The following is an 18,979-nucleotide window of genomic DNA, read 5'->3' on the forward strand; positions in this document are numbered from 1 at the left end:
GTGGTAACCATCACACAGCTGTTGAGATCTGTGGATTAAGAACTGCGAATGTTTGGCAGCCTATGAGCTAATTTGGCAAAATGATTGTTAATACATATTATATATAACATGTGTTTGGCAAGCATCATCCAATTCCATACTTGTCAGATGTAATCCCATGGAAATGTTGCACTTTAGTGATATTAAATGTTGTGTAGTTTGACGTTATTCCTGGATTTTCCTGGTGCCTTGTACCTGATGCAGCATCCTTTTCTCTAATGACGACTCCCTGGCCCCACTAAAGGATTTATAGAAATATAGTCTCTTAGGAATCAAGGCAGGAGCCAAACAGAGCATCTTCAGATGTCATTTATGCAGAGATACTTCTGGTAACAAACCTTAGCTTGTTATATATCTCTAAGGCTGGGTTCACACCTAGGCGTATCGAATATGCGCGTTTCGTTTCGTGCCACGTGTTTTTACTGCGACTCACAGTAAAAAAAATGCGCGACAAACACGTGTTTCCGAGGGCTACCTGGCTGTATCCCAATGGATATGCACGGCAAATAAGCCCCAAAGAAGCTCCTGTACTTCTTTGGGTGTAGGGTGCTTTGCAGCGCATTCCTACGCGCTGTAAAACGCCCAGGTGGGAACCATGCACATAGGCAATCATTGGTTTTCACATGTTGAGCGTTTTACAGAGCGTAGGAACGCGCTGCAAAACGTCCAGGTGTGAACCAGGCCTAAAGTAGAACTATGGCCTCCAAATATAAAAAAAAATAAGTTCTGCAGCTTTTTATAATAATTGCAGCTGCAAATAGGTCACCTGCCAAGTCCCACAAATACCTGTTGATGCTGCCAGTGAAGTCCACCTAATGCAGCTTCCTGTGATGGGGTGGCAACAATGCTGCCCTGCTCCTGGATTTAGAACAGCATTGCCACTCTTATGTACGCTGTGACTGCTTGTAGTACTGCTGGATGAAAAAGGATGTGGCTATCAGTATCGTGACAGTTAATTCACAAGCCTGCAGTTTCTCAGTGTCTGGCAACACCTAGTCCCGCCCACTCCTTTCTTGATTGACAGCACTGCTTCTAAGGCTGACACCCTCTCACTGTAGGCTGCAGTGTCTGAAAGGTGAGCATGAGAGACACAAATTAATGCGAATATGGCTCAGACAGGGAAGGTGAAGATGTTTTTGTTTACTTTATGAGGCTTGTGCATCGCAAAGTAACTGGATTGTGCACTTTTTTCGACTCTCATACAGGAGCCTTAAACTTTACTTTAATGTGTGCAGCAAGTGTTCAGCTTTTTGTAGATCTTATATTTGATGTTGTTTGTATGTATTTAGTATCATAGGGCTACCTATTAGACATGTAAGGTGGCAAAAAATTGTTTTTTTAGTTTTGTTTAGAATGTTTTGTTATTTAATTTTTCGGATTTCTGGTCTGAAAGCCAATTTGTTTCCGCATTCGGATTCGGATTAATCCAAATTGCGTTAATTTCAGATGAGTTAAATAATCATTACCAACTATAATTTGTTGCAGAAAAGTCATTACATGTTTACTTTGTTTCTTTTTAATTTCTGACACCACAAAAAAAAACAACAACGTGGGGTCTCTCTCCCCAATTCTTACCAGACCCTTTTGGTCTGGTAGGAATTTTAAGGGGGAACCCCAACGCAAAACAAAAGTAAAAAAAAAATAGGGTCCCCTCTTAAATCCCATACCAGACCCTTAATCTGGGCAGCACTCGCTCGTCCCCCTCCCCTCCCTCCACCATACCAAGCCACATGCCCTCAGCATCGGGAGGGTGTTTTTCCTGACGGGAGGGGGACCCCTGGAGAAGCACCTTGTCCCCATGCCGATGAGGACAGATTAGTCTTCCCCACAACCCTGACCCAGTATTTGTGGGGTCTGTGAGCGGGGGGGCTCTTCTGCATCTGAGTACCCCCTTTTAATAAGGGGGCACTCAGATGCCACCCTCCCTTGTACCCCTACTCATTCACTAAAGGGTTAAATAAAATGTAACTTGAACAAAAAACAAAGCACACATTTTTGACAATTCCTTTATTTAAAATACACTTTAAAAATGTCCCACAAAGTGAGCCGTCGGCTGACAGTTGAAAATAAAAAAATCACTGATGCAATGTTCACATCGGGCAGTAATAAACAAAGCCTGCTATTGGTTATTTAAAATTGACATACCCAGTATCAGGCTGGCTAATGCCCCGCCCACTGCCTGATGTCAGTGACAAAGGAGCATACAAGTGAGAGAACGTTCAATCTCAGGTCCTCTCCTCTGCAGGAGCAATAGCCATTCTGTTATTGGCTATTTTAAATTGCAATAGCCAATAACAGAATGGCTATTGCTCCGCCCACTGCCTTCTGTCAATCAGCAGAGGAGCAGACCTGAGAGAGAAAGTTTTGGTATGGTATGGAGAAGGAAGGGGAGCGTTCGCTCGTCCCTCCCTTTCCTGCCATGCCAGGCTGCTACCCGGATTAAGGGTCTTTTATGGCATTTTAGGGGGGGGGGCTTTTTTTAAAAACTTTTTTGGGTGTTAGGTTTCCCCCCTAAAATTCCTACCAGATCTAAAGGGTCTGGTATGAGTTGCCGGGAACTGCACGTTGTTTTTTTAATTATTATTTCTGTGAATAGTTAAACACTTTTGTGTGTTCTCTGACAGCTGTCAGATTCTTTACATTCATGATGAAGTGTACTCAAAGAAGCAGAAGCTGTTACAGAACAACACAGAACTCTCAACTTCTTTTATTATTTATATTTTGTAACAATATTGTGTTACTTTCTTTTAATTTGAGGTACAAGTGCTGGGAAGCAAGAGAGCGGTAAATGACACACAGCTCTCCCGCTTGTTGTGTTTCGTTTCCGAATGAAATTCAGATGTATCCGAATGGACAAAAATGGTGGAAAATCAGACAAAAACAGAAACACATTTTAGTAGAGTGAGAAAGGGTTAAAAGTTCTGTTTTTATTGCCGTCTGTGCTTTCCTGTTCCGTAGGCCCTTGCACCCTCTACCTCTTCTGTTGGCGCCACAAAGACAGGAAGTCAGGGAAAATCTCTGCAGTGCGGTCACATACAGAAATTAGACCTGACAGTTATCTTACCAATTCTTTTGAAAACTAAAAAAAATGTTTTTTGCTTGGTGTTGTCAGAAGTATGCTGCCATGAAAACGAGCTCTGAATACTTAACCTACAATGCTTCACTTTTTAACCCATGCCCTAATATTTAAAGGGTCACGCCTTTCAAAACTTTTTTGATAGAGTGGTGTTAAAACCCCTGTCATATGGTAATTACAGCTCTTCCGCTTGTTGTTTCCCTATATGGGAGATCTAACCTCAATATTTCTTCTGGTTGCCATTGTCAGCAGGAGAAGAGGGGAAACCCACAATTTTAGGACTGTGTATGGAACAGGAGTTGAGGGGATATCTTCTACTGTGGACAACCTTCAGAGTTGACATTTTTCCTCATTTGCATTTATTATTTATTGCAGGTATTTATGCCGTGCCAACAATTTACGCAGTGCATTCCCATTAGTCCCAGCCCTCAAGGAGTTAACAATCTATGGTCCCTGTATCACTTGAATACATACAGGGCCAATATAGACAGGAGCCAATTAACCTACCAGCATGTCTTTGGATTGTGGGAGGAAACCCACACAAGCACAGAAAGAACATGCAAATTCCTTGCAGATAGTGTCATGACTGGGATTTGAACCAGAGACCCCCAGTTCTGTAAGACCAATGTGCTAACCACCATGCCTCTGTTGCATCTCTTGATAAAAAAAACTGGTTGGTGTTACACCTTAACCTTGCCCCTAACTGTAACCCTTAAAACTGAACGCTGGGCACAAAAACTTTAATTTAGATATATTCCTCAATAGCTACAAAGGATATAAATGCACTTCAAGTGCATCAAATGTAGAAGAAATGCATAACACACACACCTAGATTCAAGTAAGAATACACATGCTTTTGTATTTAGACCATATTTGCTTATCCTGGAGTTCAGCTTTAACCTAACTGCTAGGGTAGCCGTAAATTCCTAACTCCCACTTCCTAACACTTAACCCCTAACTATTTAACCCCCTAATAGCGAAGCATAACTCTGACCTCCAAACTGAACCCTATCATTTACTAACCCCTTCTGCATATTTATTTCAGCCTGCCACAAAAGTCTATGTGCTGAAATCACATCCTTAGTGTGCACCCTGATACCCCCATGCTAAAAGAAAGTGCTTTGCTGAAACAACCAAGTCTGTCATATGCGCGTCTATTGGTAAATTAAACATTCCATGTCATTAGGCACATGTGCGTATATGTTCAGATTGTTAGTAGTAAGTGGTTCAAAGGCCAGTAATTAGTAAATAGTAAGAATCAGCTTTCTTTTTTAGCAGAACAATGAAAGATGATCAGCTGCTGCAAGATACAGTTTACATGTTGCGTATTGCCTTAGTAAATATAGACCATAATGTATATCTGAAGAGTGTAGCTACATACACTGTGTTATTGCTGCCTTATTGCCGTTTGTCCCCTTTTCTGCAGCTGCCGGTTTCCTGTTAGGACAGTTGTAGCTGCTTGATATTTACAGTTGCCTCGCTGCTGCTTGTGACAGGAAACTTGGTAGATACCATTATCCTGCATACGCAGACATTTTTGAACCCCAACAACAGGCCCCATATAATCCAGCTGAACAAACACAGACAAAATCAAACTTGATCCTGTTGTCCAATTTGGCCTGTGTGCAACCCAATTTGTCTGCCAGGTCATAAATTTAGTTACTGTTTGTACTGGGGTTTCTAGAAGAGCTTATATTACTAAGGTATAATTCAATCTATATTTTATTTAGAAATCTAGGCTTATCAGAGTATAGCTGAACAAGTACAGAGAGTGACCTGAATTGGACAAATTGAAAATGAAGTGAAGCCAATCTTTTTTTGGCTTTACTTTTCTTTTCGGTCACGAGAAGATTTACTAATGTACTTCTGCCACCCAAAGTCAATAGATAGCCGGCTACTGCCCGCTATCTGCTGGCATTGCAAAGCTGTGCAGCAGCCGAGAAGGATCCTGACAAATTTTCAGGATCCACCCGGCTGTCTGTCTCTCCAGAGACGGATCCAGCTGTATCCGCCCCCTCCCCTGTTTGTCCCTCAAGCAATCATTGAAGCAACAGAAAGGGGAGGGGAGAATGCCTTTTGGGAGCGGTGACTGACAGTCACTACTCTCTGCAGGGAGGAGACCATGAGCTGACCAATCAGCAGTTATATGTTCATTCAGCTCTTGGAACATAACTGGCATGTGACAGCTAAGGTGTCCCACGCTGGCTTTAAGTATTTGGAAGAGTATAGTTTGTGCTGTCAATTAGGGATCTCCCGATGCCACTTTTTTAAGTCCAAGTACAAGTACTGGCCCTCATGTACTTGCCGATACCAATTGCCGATACTTTTTCTATGGGACCCTGTGATTTCTAGTTACGCCCCTGATAACATGATTAGGTTAATCATGATCCATAGTACAGTACAGTCCATAGTACAGTACTATCTGTTCGGACAACACATTTTATAGGAGACATACTCCGTGCTGGCGGATCGGAGGGGGGAATCCATCCCCTCCCCTGTCACGGCTGAGCCGTGACAGGATCGAGAAGTGAGCGAACACCGGCATGTGTTCGCTCACCTCCCGATCTACTGAGCCGACCTGTGACAGTCTCATTGTCACAGGTCGGCTAGAACTATGAGGTGAGTGAAAAGCACCCCCCCCTCATAGTTCTTCTTTAAGTGTATTCTATTAACAAGCTTTCCTAGATCAGACAGTATTTCTAAAAGGTTGACAGAGGTGCTATGGCAGAATAGTAATTCATGATGTGGGTATGAAATGCAATCATAGTATATGGCAATAAAACTTTAAAATTTTAAACTAATACTCTATATGAAGTACCGTACACACTATAGTACACACACTATTAGTTTAAATCATGATCTATAGTACAACTACATAGTATGTATGTACTATAGATCATGATTTAAACTAATAGTGTGTGTACTATAGTGTATACTTCATATAGAGTATTAGTTTAAAATCATGATCCATAGATTGGAATCAGATGGTTCATGTTACTAACATGATTTGAACACAGGCCCCTCCTTTATACTTGTCAAAATGCCCTGTATCGGGCCCGATACCGATGCTAGCATCGGTATCGGGACATCCCTACTGTCAATACTTCTCCCTTAAGAATCTTTCCAAACTGCCGCCATATTGTAACTGATAGTTAGGTGGATTTATAAAACTTTGCTTTTAATAACTTCCCACCATAGATTGTAATCTGAAGAGGCGGGCCAGGATGAGGATGGGTTGGGCGGAAGGAAAAGCTTTCCCAGGTGCAGGGTTTTCATGTTGGGGGAACCCTGTGGAGAAATGGGTCCTCCTCATTCCAAGAGCTTTATATCCATGGACCTTTTTAGGCATTTAAGACTCGATTCCCCTTATCACTTTTGCTTACCCCACCATCATCTCCCTTTCTCTATTATCTCCTAGCAACCTAAGATGCTCTCCCCTTACCCATCCACATCCCTCAGAATCTTGCCCTTGACCCTACCCCACTCCTTCTGCATTCAACAGCCGCAATGGGACACTCTAGCAGTGACAAGCCGTGCCTTCTGTGCTGGGTGAGGCATCCACCAACAAGCCGAAGCCCCGCCCTGTCCCACCAAAGCTCCACCCCAGCACGGAAATCAAGCTGTGTGGGGAGGAGGACGTGAGGAGACAGGGAGGAGCCTCCCTGTCCCTCACTTGCTGGTATCTGGTGAGGCATCGTGATTGATGCCCTCACTGTTTTTGTTTTTTTTTATTGGACAGCTTGGACCAATAGCCCTTTGCCATTGGTCCAAGCCATCCGCAGCGCTCACGCCTCTAACATAGAGTAGGGGCTGTGATAGCACTTGCCTCACCAGTGAGCCTGCTGCTGTGTAACCTAACTACCTGTCAAATGTAGGTCCTTAGTTCTAATCCTTTGTTTAAATGACCTCTTTTAGTGAAGTTGTAAACCCGCCATCCTCCTGGGTATAGCTGGCCTGGCAAAATACTTACCTTTCTATCTACTCCCAGGATCATCACTATACAATCCTGCCAAGCATCGCACAACCTTTGCTAAGAAAATGTAAGGTCATCACTCTACTGAGCATGCTTATCACACTCCTATTTTTTTTTTGTAAAGAAACTGTACTCCACTGGACGGGAAGGAAGGTAAGGATTTTATCAGGCCAACTGCACTCAATTAGTTGGGTGGTTAACTTAAAGCACAACTATGCCAAAAGTAAAGTTGTTACTTAGAGCAAACCTGTCACAAGGAAAATACAAAGATGAGCTGAGCTTTTCTTTTGTAAACTGATGATGTTGACACGATGCATAAAACAGACAGGCTGACAAAAAATAATAGGCATAATTGCATAGTTGTTTTTTTTTTATGTTAACAGTATTTAATTACACTGAGTTTAGGGTTTTTGAGTAAATTGTAGAATATATTTTTATGAAACATTTGTAAGACCAGTCTACACAATAGATTTTGCTGCATTATTTTCATTGTAAAGTTTTTAAACAATGAGTTGAGAAATTTTCCAGGGCTGCTTCATGGGCATGGAAACTTGTCAGAATCAATATTTCCCATGAAAGATTTGGAGAATATCTTGTATGACCTTTTAGAAGTATGCTCCATTGTTTTTACACATCCCAGGTCAAAGCATTGTTATATTGTTAACATTTACAGTGTCAGTTATGCTCTGCATTGAATGCAAGTCAGTTACTTCTTGACAAGTGTTACAAGTCAGCCAGATATAACGAGGAAAATAAAGATTGTGTTACCTGCAAAACAATTAAAATAGGAGTCTTTCATCTATTGTCTTTGACTCACTGTAGCATAACTGAGCATTTTCTCACCTGCTTATGATACAATGAAAATTGTCCTGTACCAATGATTCTATTCATTGCTCATCAGGATTGGAAATGTGTTCATATATGACATATGATGTACTGTAGTTCACTTCTTAGGAAGGGGTTTAAGCAGCATTTACTTACCTTCCCAGGTTCCTGTGTTGCCACAATCCAGGGCAAGAACTCACTGTGATGTTAGAGGAATCTAGAAGGATCTCAGGACACAGGCTTTGCAAATAAAGAAATGTTTAATAAACAGCTTCACAATAGCAAAATAACACAACAGTTCATCTTCACTGAGCAGCTGGAAAACTTAAAAAGTGATTCTTCAGCATAACAGACAATAATAGTCTCACGACTTGAAGGTTTCAGAGCTGCAATCGCAGTTAAACAGTCCCAGACTTTAGGGGTAACTTTCCCAATCTAGAGGTTTCCAGCATAGATACTGACATGCAGTTACAGCAGTACATAAATCCACACTCTCCAGCCTCCTCCACACTACTCGTCACCTGCTATCTACCACTTCCTGTCTTTTAAACACATTTCCACTAGCAGGTGCCTCAACCCTGATTTGTCCCTTAACCCCTTCCCTACCACCGCCGTAAGGCAGACGGCGGAACAAAACGGTTCCTAAATGGCCAGGTCAGTATGCCTTATGGTGGTGGCATTTACAGTTCTGCTATGAGTTCATGGTCCCTTTAGCAACCATGAACTTATAGCAGAACTTTTCCCTGGACGGTCCCCTTTAAATTAATAGCTGCCATCAGCGTCTCACAAGCTGCTGATGACAGCTATTGAAAAAGGCGCAATTTAAAATTTGCAAATATTTGTTATTTATTAACTCAATACAGTTTTATCTTTTAGATTTAGTCAGAAAATATTTTTTTTTTTTGTGCACTGATAGTGATTTTAGTGCTTTATCAATTGAATTGTGTATTTTTATCAGTTTAATGTTAATTTGAGAAACATTTGCGCAATTATCGCAGGGCCTACAAATTTTAGTAGCACCATCTTTTTATTCTACCGGGCCTGTGCTTTCAGAAAATATATGGTTTGGGTTTTTTTTTTACAAACGCTAGCAGCGCAGCAGTCGAAAATCAAATCAATGGGAAACATTCCAAAAATGGTGTGGCCAGCTGAGGTGCAAAAAGTTCTGGAGGGCTTGGCAGCGAAAGGGTTAAAGGTACCACAGCTCAAACAAAGGGGACATTCAGTATAGCGTCCTTCCATGACTCAGCCCCGGCGTCCTGTACAACACCTAAATCCTTTGTAAGTTTTAGCTTGGTCAAATCTTAAATAGATTGCACAGGCTACTCATGTACCGTATATACTCGAGTATAAGCCGTCCCGAATATAAGCCGAGGTACCTAATTTTAGCAAAAAAAACTGGGAAAAAGTATTGACCCGAATATAAGCCGAGGTACCTAATTTTAGCAAAAAAAACTGGGAAAAAGTATTGACCCGAATATAAGCCGAGGTACCTAATTTTAGCAAAAAAAACTGGGAAAAAGTATTGACCCGAATATAAGCCGAGGTACCTAATTTTAGCAAAAAAAACTGGGAAAAAGTATTGACCCGAATATAAGCCGAGGTACCTAATTTTAGCAAAAAAAACTGGGAAAAAGTATTGACCCGAATATAAGCCGAGGTACCTAATTTTAGCAAAAAAAACTGGGAAAAAGTATTGACCCGAATATAAGCCGAGGTACCTAATTTTAGCAAAAAAAACTGGGAAAAAGTATTGACCCGAATATAAGCCGAGGTACCTAATTTTAGCAAAAAAAACTGGGAAAAAGTATTGACCCGAATATAAGCCGAGGGCGGGAAATGAGGCAGCTACTGGTAGATAGATACCAATAAAATTACATTAATATTTATTTAAAAGAAAAATAACCTAGCTCTGTAAGTGGAAAAGGGGGTACAGGGCTACATATCATGTACTACGGATCATTTAACCCATTCATGTTAGCAGAGGATCATTGTAAATGTATTGTTGCAGGCACTCTATATGTACATGTACTATATACTACATATAGAATGCACTGAACAATAGATTTACAATTATCCTCTGCTAATATGAATGGGTTAAATGATCCGTAGTACATGATATGTAGCCCTGTACCCCCTTTTCCACTTACAGAGCTAGGTTATTTTTCTTTTAAATAAATATTAATGTAATTTTATTGGTATCTATCTACCAGTAGCTGCCTCATTTCCCGCCCTCGGCTTATATTCGGGACGGCTTATACTCGAGTATATACGGTAATAGAGCTTAGGTTTGTTGATTGGCTACCTAGGTACCAAGTGCTGTATTTTGGGGAGGCAATGGGAGCTGACTCATGATTTGTGATATTATTCTCTTTAGATCCCTTCAACATTTATAATCATTATTTCTTTCTCTGTGTTCAGCCCACCTCTCATTTATTTCTGCTTAATTAAGAGAGCCTCTTTAGCCTGTTATACTTTGTGTAATTTGTTGTGCTGTGTGCTCACTCCACAGTCACCACATACAGGCAATACCTGTGTAGCAATGGTCCATATAGGGTTATCATATGGTAAATGTCTGCCTATTCAAATCGTAAAGTATATGTAAAGGCAATGTTTTTAAAAGTTTTGTCTCCACTAGTTACAGTGACCCTATTTGTCCTGGTGACAATTGTTGTAGTAAAAGTTATGAGAAATCCATCAGAACAAAAGTGAAGGAAACATTGTTCAATGGGGACATCTGTTCAAGTGTCGACTGTCTAAGAAGAGAATTCTCCTCACTTTGGGGAGATTTTCTCTCCCTTGCTGTTATGTCTCTAGGATATGAAGTGATGAAAAGTCTGTCAAAAACAATACAGACAGGAAACTAAGGCACGGCAGGCACTGTAGTTTGGAACCCATCTTGGACAGAACTTCACGCTGCCACTTTTTCCACCCAGGCTTAGACAATTGGCAGACGGACTTCCTTAGTGGGCCTTGCCTGGACCCAGGGGAGCGGTCCCTACATATGTTTGGCAGGTGCTGAATGTGGACCTTCTGGCCTCCAAATTCAACAACAAACTATACAGGTTTGTCTCCAGATACAGGAGTACTCTATGAGACAAGTGTCTGAACTGGCAGCCATTTCCTGTGAGGAACCCTTTCTGGTTTCGCATTGAGACCAGGTGGCGTTGAGGCCCTAGACTTTCTTCTGAGAGTCTCATGGAAGCATCTCAGGAAGCATCAAGAAGGCTGATTCCTATTGTATTCTGGATTTATCCTCTAATGTTATACTGGCTTCTTGGTCTACCATCTATCTCTGTGTGCCTTAGGCAGACCATCATTAAACTTTTGTTCTTAAGGGTCGGGTTCAACCCTTTCCTGTCAGGGCGCACTCTAGATGTGTGTGTTGCATCACATTTTTGTAAAATCTTTTTCCTGGAGTCCACTGAGGGACACAGACACCTCCCCTCTATGTTTATTTTTATGCTCTCTGTACTACTTTGCTACAACACATGAGCCTTGATGGTTGTGGGTGGAGTTTTAAAAAAATTTTTTTTTTTGCTGCCAGTGTCCATGTCTCTTGCTTGTAGGCAGCAGTATAGAATTCTTGTGTCCCTCAATGGACTCCAAGAAAAAGATTTTACGATGAGTACAAAAATCCTATTATTATTATTTTTATTAATCTAGTTAAAAAAATTTAAAAATTTAATTTTTTCTATTTGACCAGTGTTAATGTCACTGAATATGTGTTTCTGGAACAAAGCATGATAACGTTATTTGCAAATTTTAAAAAAAGCATTTTTTAAATAAAAGTGTGCAAATTGTTGATGCACTGTTGAAAAAATATCAAACAAAATGAATGAAAAGGAAAAAATAGAAACAAAAAAATTTCAGAAAAATTATTCCTTAGGGAAGGAAGGAGTTATTTAGGCCTGATTAGGGTTAATTAAGAGTTAATAATGGGTTAAATAGGAATACATTTTATTCACATGTAATATTGTAACGTAAGGTGTAAAGCTTGTACATTTTCTTTAACTGAACTACTATCCAGACCAAAGGTCACACATTTGATCTACAGTACATGCGAATATAATAGTACATACAATGAATTAATACTTTTTATTGTGATTGCTGGTAATAGCGATGTGGAGAGTAGCGGCAGAAGTAAAGGAGCTGGATGTAATAGATATGTCCTAGAAACTTTGTTGAAGATTTTTAGGATGTTTTTCTGGATGGTTAAAACATGGACCAACATGAATCACAGAGAATGCTTGGATGATTAACCATTTGCCGTCCGGAGCAATTTCTTACATTTGCACACACATGATAAAATCTGTATTTGTGGCTAGAAAACAGCTTCAGATCCCCAAACAATGATATATCTGCTTCACCAGCTTCTTCTTCTGGCTCTAGGAGCCAGAGAATGTGTACAGTGACACCGGGAATGATGTAATGCACATCACTTCCGGGTCCAGTGATCCAGTGATCGGAGGAGAGATCCATCAGGAGAGACCAATCACACTGGTCCCGGGCTCACACGGGGGGCAGCGGAGCCCGGTAAGCCGACACCGCCACTGCACCACCGGCGGCAGAGGGGGGAGGACACACGGCACTGTACCGTACAAGTAATCCAGCGCAAGTACAGATGCTGGATCACTTGTATTTAATCAGGAATCGTCTGCTGTTCAAAAGGGTAAGCAGCAGCCGTGTTCTTGGTATAACCACTTCCAGCGGATGACGTACATTTACGTGAACCCGCTGGAAGTGGTTAAATTAACTTTGCAACAGCGTATGTATAAGATGTAAATTAAATTGTAGAAGTAAACTTAGAGATGTAAACCACATTTGACACTGCCTATGAAATCTATTACATGTTGCGTAACTAGGCTCCACAAAAAATAGTTGTCAGGCTACCAACCCAATATGCCCTTTGAACAAAACATATCCAATTCTATGCTAATGTACATCCGTATGAAACATAAACATACTCAAAATGCACTGAATGTTTTCCCTATTCAGCAAAACAGCTTATGTTACTCATTAGTTTGAAACCAAACTATTAGTTTGAATCACCAAATTAAAAGGGCAGTTAAAGGCTGATGCACCTGGCCCGGACCTGATACCGCTTCACTCATCAGCTTGATGCATAAACTTCCCCTCTGCCATCCACCTGGCCAGTTCTTCCCTCTCATGTATGCCAGGAGATGGTCAAGTGTGATGAGGGCACTGCACATAATGCAGTTACAGATTAGAATCAGCGCTTCATGTAACGATGTTGAAAAATATGAAATTGATCTAAAAATGAATGAAAGGTAGAATGTGAATTCAACGTTTTGCTAGTACTGTAAATTTACATAGCTAAAAATAGGATTTGTTTATGTGTAATATTCTTACCAGGAGCATTAATGTTGGTAATTGATTTTAAATTTAAAAAAACCAATGTGAATCATCCATAAACGTGTCAGAAGAATAGATCTTGTTCTTGCATACATATGCTAGGTTGTAAACACTGTATAATATCCAAATATAAAAAAAAAAAATGATTGGTGCTAATTATGCTTTTTGACGATTATAGGAATAGTTGCTGATTATAGATTGTTAAAGTTAGTATATCTTTGTTGGCCTGCTTTCTGAATTTACCATTGAATCCAAGACTGCTGTAAGACATAAGTGGTCCCAGAGCAAGACACATTCCAATGAGACCTTTGTGAAACAGCATTAGGGCCAGTTCACATCATCAACAGTGCGTTCCAGAGCAGTCAGCCTCTGGAACGCACTGTATCGCATTCCGGCTAGCTTCCTGCATTCTGGGGCGGGAGGGGATGTGACGGTGTGTTGAAGTCAATGGCACCGCAGCCACGCCCCCCGCCCACAGTGCAATCGCCTGCACTAGAACGTGTGGCACATCAGTGCCTGCATTCCGGTCCAGTGCGATCTGCAAAAATGCTGCAAGCCGGTCTGAATGTCACACAGTGCATACCAGAGGCTGACTGCTCTGGAATGCACTATTTATGGTGTGAACTGGCCCTTAACCACTTGCCGTTTGCCCATTGTGAATACAGGGATGGACACCGGACTCTTCCCAGCGGGTGGACGTACATATATGTGATTTTTCTTCTGCTCACATGCGCCCCTTAGCGGGCACGCGCAAGCAGAATCCTGCTGGGAATGTAAACAGCCTGTACCATCTGTGACATAGAAGCGTTTGGCCAGCTCTACAGCCGGTCGATCACTTGTATGACACTAAAAAGCGTGCGCCCTCTCCAATGCCAGCCCCCCCCCATCCAAAAAAAAATTGGGTACTGATAAATGTTTTATAACATAACACAGGCAAAACAGTTTTTTTTTTCAAAATATTCTGTACTTTTTTCATTTATATAGGGAAAGAAAAAACCCTAGTGGTGGTTAAATACCACCAAAAGAAAGTTCTATCTGTCCCCAAAAAATGGTATAAAATTTGTTTCAGTACAGCGTTGCATGACGGAATAAATGTCAGTCAAAGTACCGCAGTGCTGAATATTGAAAAATGGCCTGGCCAGGAAGGGGGTGTAAACACCTGGTCTTTAAGTGGTTAAGGACTTTTCCTAAAAATAATAGCTATCTGGCTATTTTGCTGACCCAATAACTTTAGAACTTTTTGGGTTACTGGTCCAAAGTAAATAAGGAGAACTGAAAGGCCAGGAAAATGTCATAGGTCTTTATCTGCATACTTGTTCTGTGCCAGACTCATAGGGGTCTATTCACAAAGCTGCCGAGGGCAGCCGAGTGAATGAAAGTGAAGTGAGCCGAACACTGTTCGGCTATTCCCTTCAGCCTGGTATGGCTGATTTCAGCCGTATATCGGCTGAAGTCAGCCGTACATCGGCTTGCTTCGTGTGGATTCGGATCAGCCGAACATGCTCGTGTCAGAATAAAGAAAAAAGACAGAGCGGGGTAAAGCCGACACCGCCACTGCACCACCGGCGGCAGAGGGGGGAGGACACACGGCACTGTACCGTACAAGTAATCCAGCGCAAGTACAGATGCTGGATCACTTGTATTTAATCAGGAATCGTCTGCTGTTCAAAAGGGTAAGCAGCAGCCGTGTTCTTGGTATAACCACTTCCAGCGGATGACGTACATTTACGTGAACCCGCTGGAAGTGGTTAAATTAACTTTGCAACAGCGTATGTATAAGATGTAAATTAAATTGTAGAAGTAAACTTAGAGATGTAAACCACATTTGACACTGCCTATGAAATCTATTACATGTTGCGTAACTAGGCTCCACAAAAAATAGTTGTCAGGCTACCAACCCAATATGCCCTTTGAACAAAACATATCCAATTCTATGCTAATGTACATCCGTATGAAACATAAACATACTCAAAATGCACTGAATGTTTTCCCTATTCAGCAAAACAGCTTATGTTACTCATTAGTTTGAAACCAAACTATTAGTTTGAATCACCAAATTAAAAGGGCAGTTAAAGGCTGATGCACCTGGCCCGGACCTGATACCGCTTCACTCATCAGCTTGATGCATAAACTTCCCCTCTGCCATCCACCTGGCCAGTTCTTCCCTCTCATGTATGCCAGGAGATGGTCAAGTGTGATGAGGGCACTGCACATAATGCAGTTACAGATTAGAATCAGCGCTTCATGTAACGATGTTGAAAAATATGAAATTGATCTAAAAATGAATGAAAGGTAGAATGTGAATTCAACGTTTTGCTAGTACTGTAAATTTACATAGCTAAAAATAGGATTTGTTTATGTGTAATATTCTTACCAGGAGCATTAATGTTGGTAATTGATTTTAAATTTAAAAAAACCAATGTGAATCATCCATAAACGTGTCAGAAGAATAGATCTTGTTCTTGCATACATATGCTAGGTTGTAAACACTGTATAATATCCAAATATAAAAAAAAAAAATGATTGGTGCTAATTATGCTTTTTGACGATTATAGGAATAGTTGCTGATTATAGATTGTTAAAGTTAGTATATCTTTGTTGGCCTGCTTTCTGAATTTACCATTGAATCCAAGACTGCTGTAAGACATAAGTGGTCCCAGAGCAAGACACATTCCAATGAGACCTTTGTGAAACAGCATTAGGGCCAGTTCACATCATCAACAGTGCGTTCCAGAGCAGTCAGCCTCTGGAACGCACTGTATCGCATTCCGGCTAGCTTCCTGCATTCTGGGGCGGGAGGGGATGTGACGGTGTGTTGAAGTCAATGGCACCGCAGCCACGCCCCCCGCCCACAGTGCAATCGCCTGCACTAGAACGTGTGGCACATCAGTGCCTGCATTCCGGTCCAGTGCGATCTGCAAAAATGCTGCAAGCCGGTCTGAATGTCACACAGTGCATACCAGAGGCTGACTGCTCTGGAATGCACTATTTATGGTGTGAACTGGCCCTTAACCACTTGCCGTTTGCCCATTGTGAATACAGGGATGGACACCGGACTCTTCCCAGCGGGTGGACGTACATATATGTGATTTTTCTTCTGCTCACATGCGCCCCTTAGCGGGCACGCGCAAGCAGAATCCTGCTGGGAATGTAAACAGCCTGTACCATCTGTGACATAGAAGCGTTTGGCCAGCTCTACAGCCGGTCGATCACTTGTATGACACTAAAAAGCGTGCGCCCTCTATGCCACCCCCCCCCCCTCCAAAAAAAAATTGGGTACTGATAAATGTTTTATAACATAACACAGGCAAAACAGTTTTTTTTTTCAAAATATTCTGTACTTTTTTCATTTATATAGGGAAAGAAAAAACCCTAGTGGTGGTTAAATACCACCAAAAGAAAGTTCTATCTGTCCCCAAAAAATGGTATAAAATTTGTTTCAGTACAGCGTTGCATGACGGAATAAATGTCAGTCAAAGTACCGCAGTGCTGAATATTGAAAAATGGCCTGGCCAGGAAGGGGGTGTAAACACCTGGTCTTTAAGTGGTTAAGGACTTTTCCTAAAAATAATAGCTATCTGGCTATTTTGCTGACCCAATAACTTTAGAACTTTTTGGGTTACTGGTCCAAAGTAAATAAGGAGAACTGAAAGGCCAGGAAAATGTCATAGGTCTTTATCTGCATACTTGTTCTGTGCCAGGTCCTGGGGCCGAAGCCAGCCGAAGGATCGGCCGAAGCTACGGCCAGATCCTTCGGCAGCTTTGTGAATAGACCCCATAGTATAGTAAGAGAGTATGCATGAGAGCTAGGAAAGCATAATTTTCAATAATGGCAGCGTGTACAATTCTGTAGTAACAGGTTTACTTTTAAACAAGCTTCATTATTTGAATGTTGCTTGGAGTACTGTTCTAGTTATTCAGGGGCAAACACCCTTTTGTTGAAGCAATGATTGTTTTAACAAAGTAAACACATGGCTTTGTGTTTTGTATCATTGTACATTGTATAATTGTACTATTAATGTCCAGCATAGGAATCCATCACCTGCTACAAGTGTTTTTCTGGAATTAATTGCTTTAATATAATTGGTTTAGCAACCCAGACAATGTTCTTTCCTTCTTCCTTGTGACAGCAAGTACACAAATTGCTCACACAAGTCTGGGATTTTCCCAAACAGTCATTTCAAGGTCCAACACTTCACACATGGAACTGAGGAGCCAGACATCCTCCTGTCTTCCAAGGCCACACATAGGGTGTGAATAGGTAGGGTATACATTTTATCCAATTTTTTATGTTAGGTGGGTGTTGAGATTCCACTTCTAAAATATGCAGCCAAGAAGTTGGATTTCCTAAAGCATATGAGAGTGAGAGACCCTGTCCTCTGACTGGAGGATGCCACGTTACCCTGAGGAGTAAAAAAGATTACTTGGCCAAAAGTAGTATGATTGTGCTGTGCAGGGTGATGTCACTTTGGCACACCAAGGAGAGCTAGGTGGCAATGCACAAAAACATCCCTTGTTAGGTGACTGTGAAATCAGGGGTATAAAACAACATACTCGGGTCTCTTCCCTAAGCTGCCGAGTGCAGCCGAGTGAACAACCGACCCCAAGTGATGCTCAGCATGTTCGGCCGACCCGAAGTGCAGAAGGAGTTCGACTCAGCCGATCCAACATCTGGATCGGCTGAGCCAAACCTCCGGCAGGCTACTCACTGCTGTTCGGCCTATTCTTATAGATGCCGAACAGCAGTGAGTGAATAGCTGAATGCCGCTGAGCGGTATTCGGCTCGGCTGTTCTGCTCGGTCCCTCAGAGGGACCGAGCAGAACAGAAAAATAGTTTAAAAAGTAAAAAAAGTAAATAGAAAACGATTGTGCAGAGCTAGCAGTGACAGCTAGCTCCGCCCAATAGTTTCCTATTGTCCAGCGGTTCTGCTGCCGTCAAAAAAAAAAAGAAAGAAAAAACTCTCCCGGGCCTCCCAGGAGAGAAACACTGCTGTTTCTTTTTTTTTTTCTTTATTCTGACACGTAGCGATGTCAGAATAGAAAAAAAAATTCCCATTGGAATGCATTGCTAGATTCCTATTGGCTATTTCAATTTGCAATAGCCAATAGCAAACTAGCATTGCACCCGCCCTCTGATGCAGTTCTCCATCAGGTCCACGACTAGTGATTGACAGCAGCAGAGGGTGGGAACAATAGCTAGTTTGCTATTGCAAATTGAAATAGCCAACATGAATCTAGCAATGCATTCCTGTGGCCAAAAATTATATATTTTTTCTATTCTGACACGGCTCCGTGTCAGTGTTTCTCTCCTTGGCGGCCGGGAGCAGGAGGCTCCCGGAGCGCCCGGGAGAATTTTTCTTTTTCTTTTTTTGGACGGCAGCTGTCACTGCTAGCTCCGCACAATCGTTTTCTATTTATTTTTTTCTACTTTTTAAAACTATTTTTCTGTTCTGCTCGATCCCACTGAGGGGCCGAGCAGAACAGCCGAGCCGAATGGCACTCAGCGGCATTCAGCTATTCACTCACTGCTGTTCGGCATCTATAAGAATAGACCGAACAGCAGCGAGTAGCCTGCCGGAGGTTCGGCTTAGCCGATCCAGATGTTGGTTAGGCTGAGTCGAACTCCTTCTGCACTTCGGGTCGGCCGAACATGCTGTGCATGTTCGGCCGACCCAAAGCCACCCGATGTA

The sequence above is a fragment of the Nanorana parkeri genome, unplaced genomic scaffold (genome assembly GCF_000935625.1).
Source record: "Nanorana parkeri isolate BGI_ZX_2015 unplaced genomic scaffold, ASM93562v1 scaffold162, whole genome shotgun sequence".
NCBI lineage: Eukaryota > Metazoa > Chordata > Amphibia > Anura > Dicroglossidae > Nanorana > Nanorana parkeri.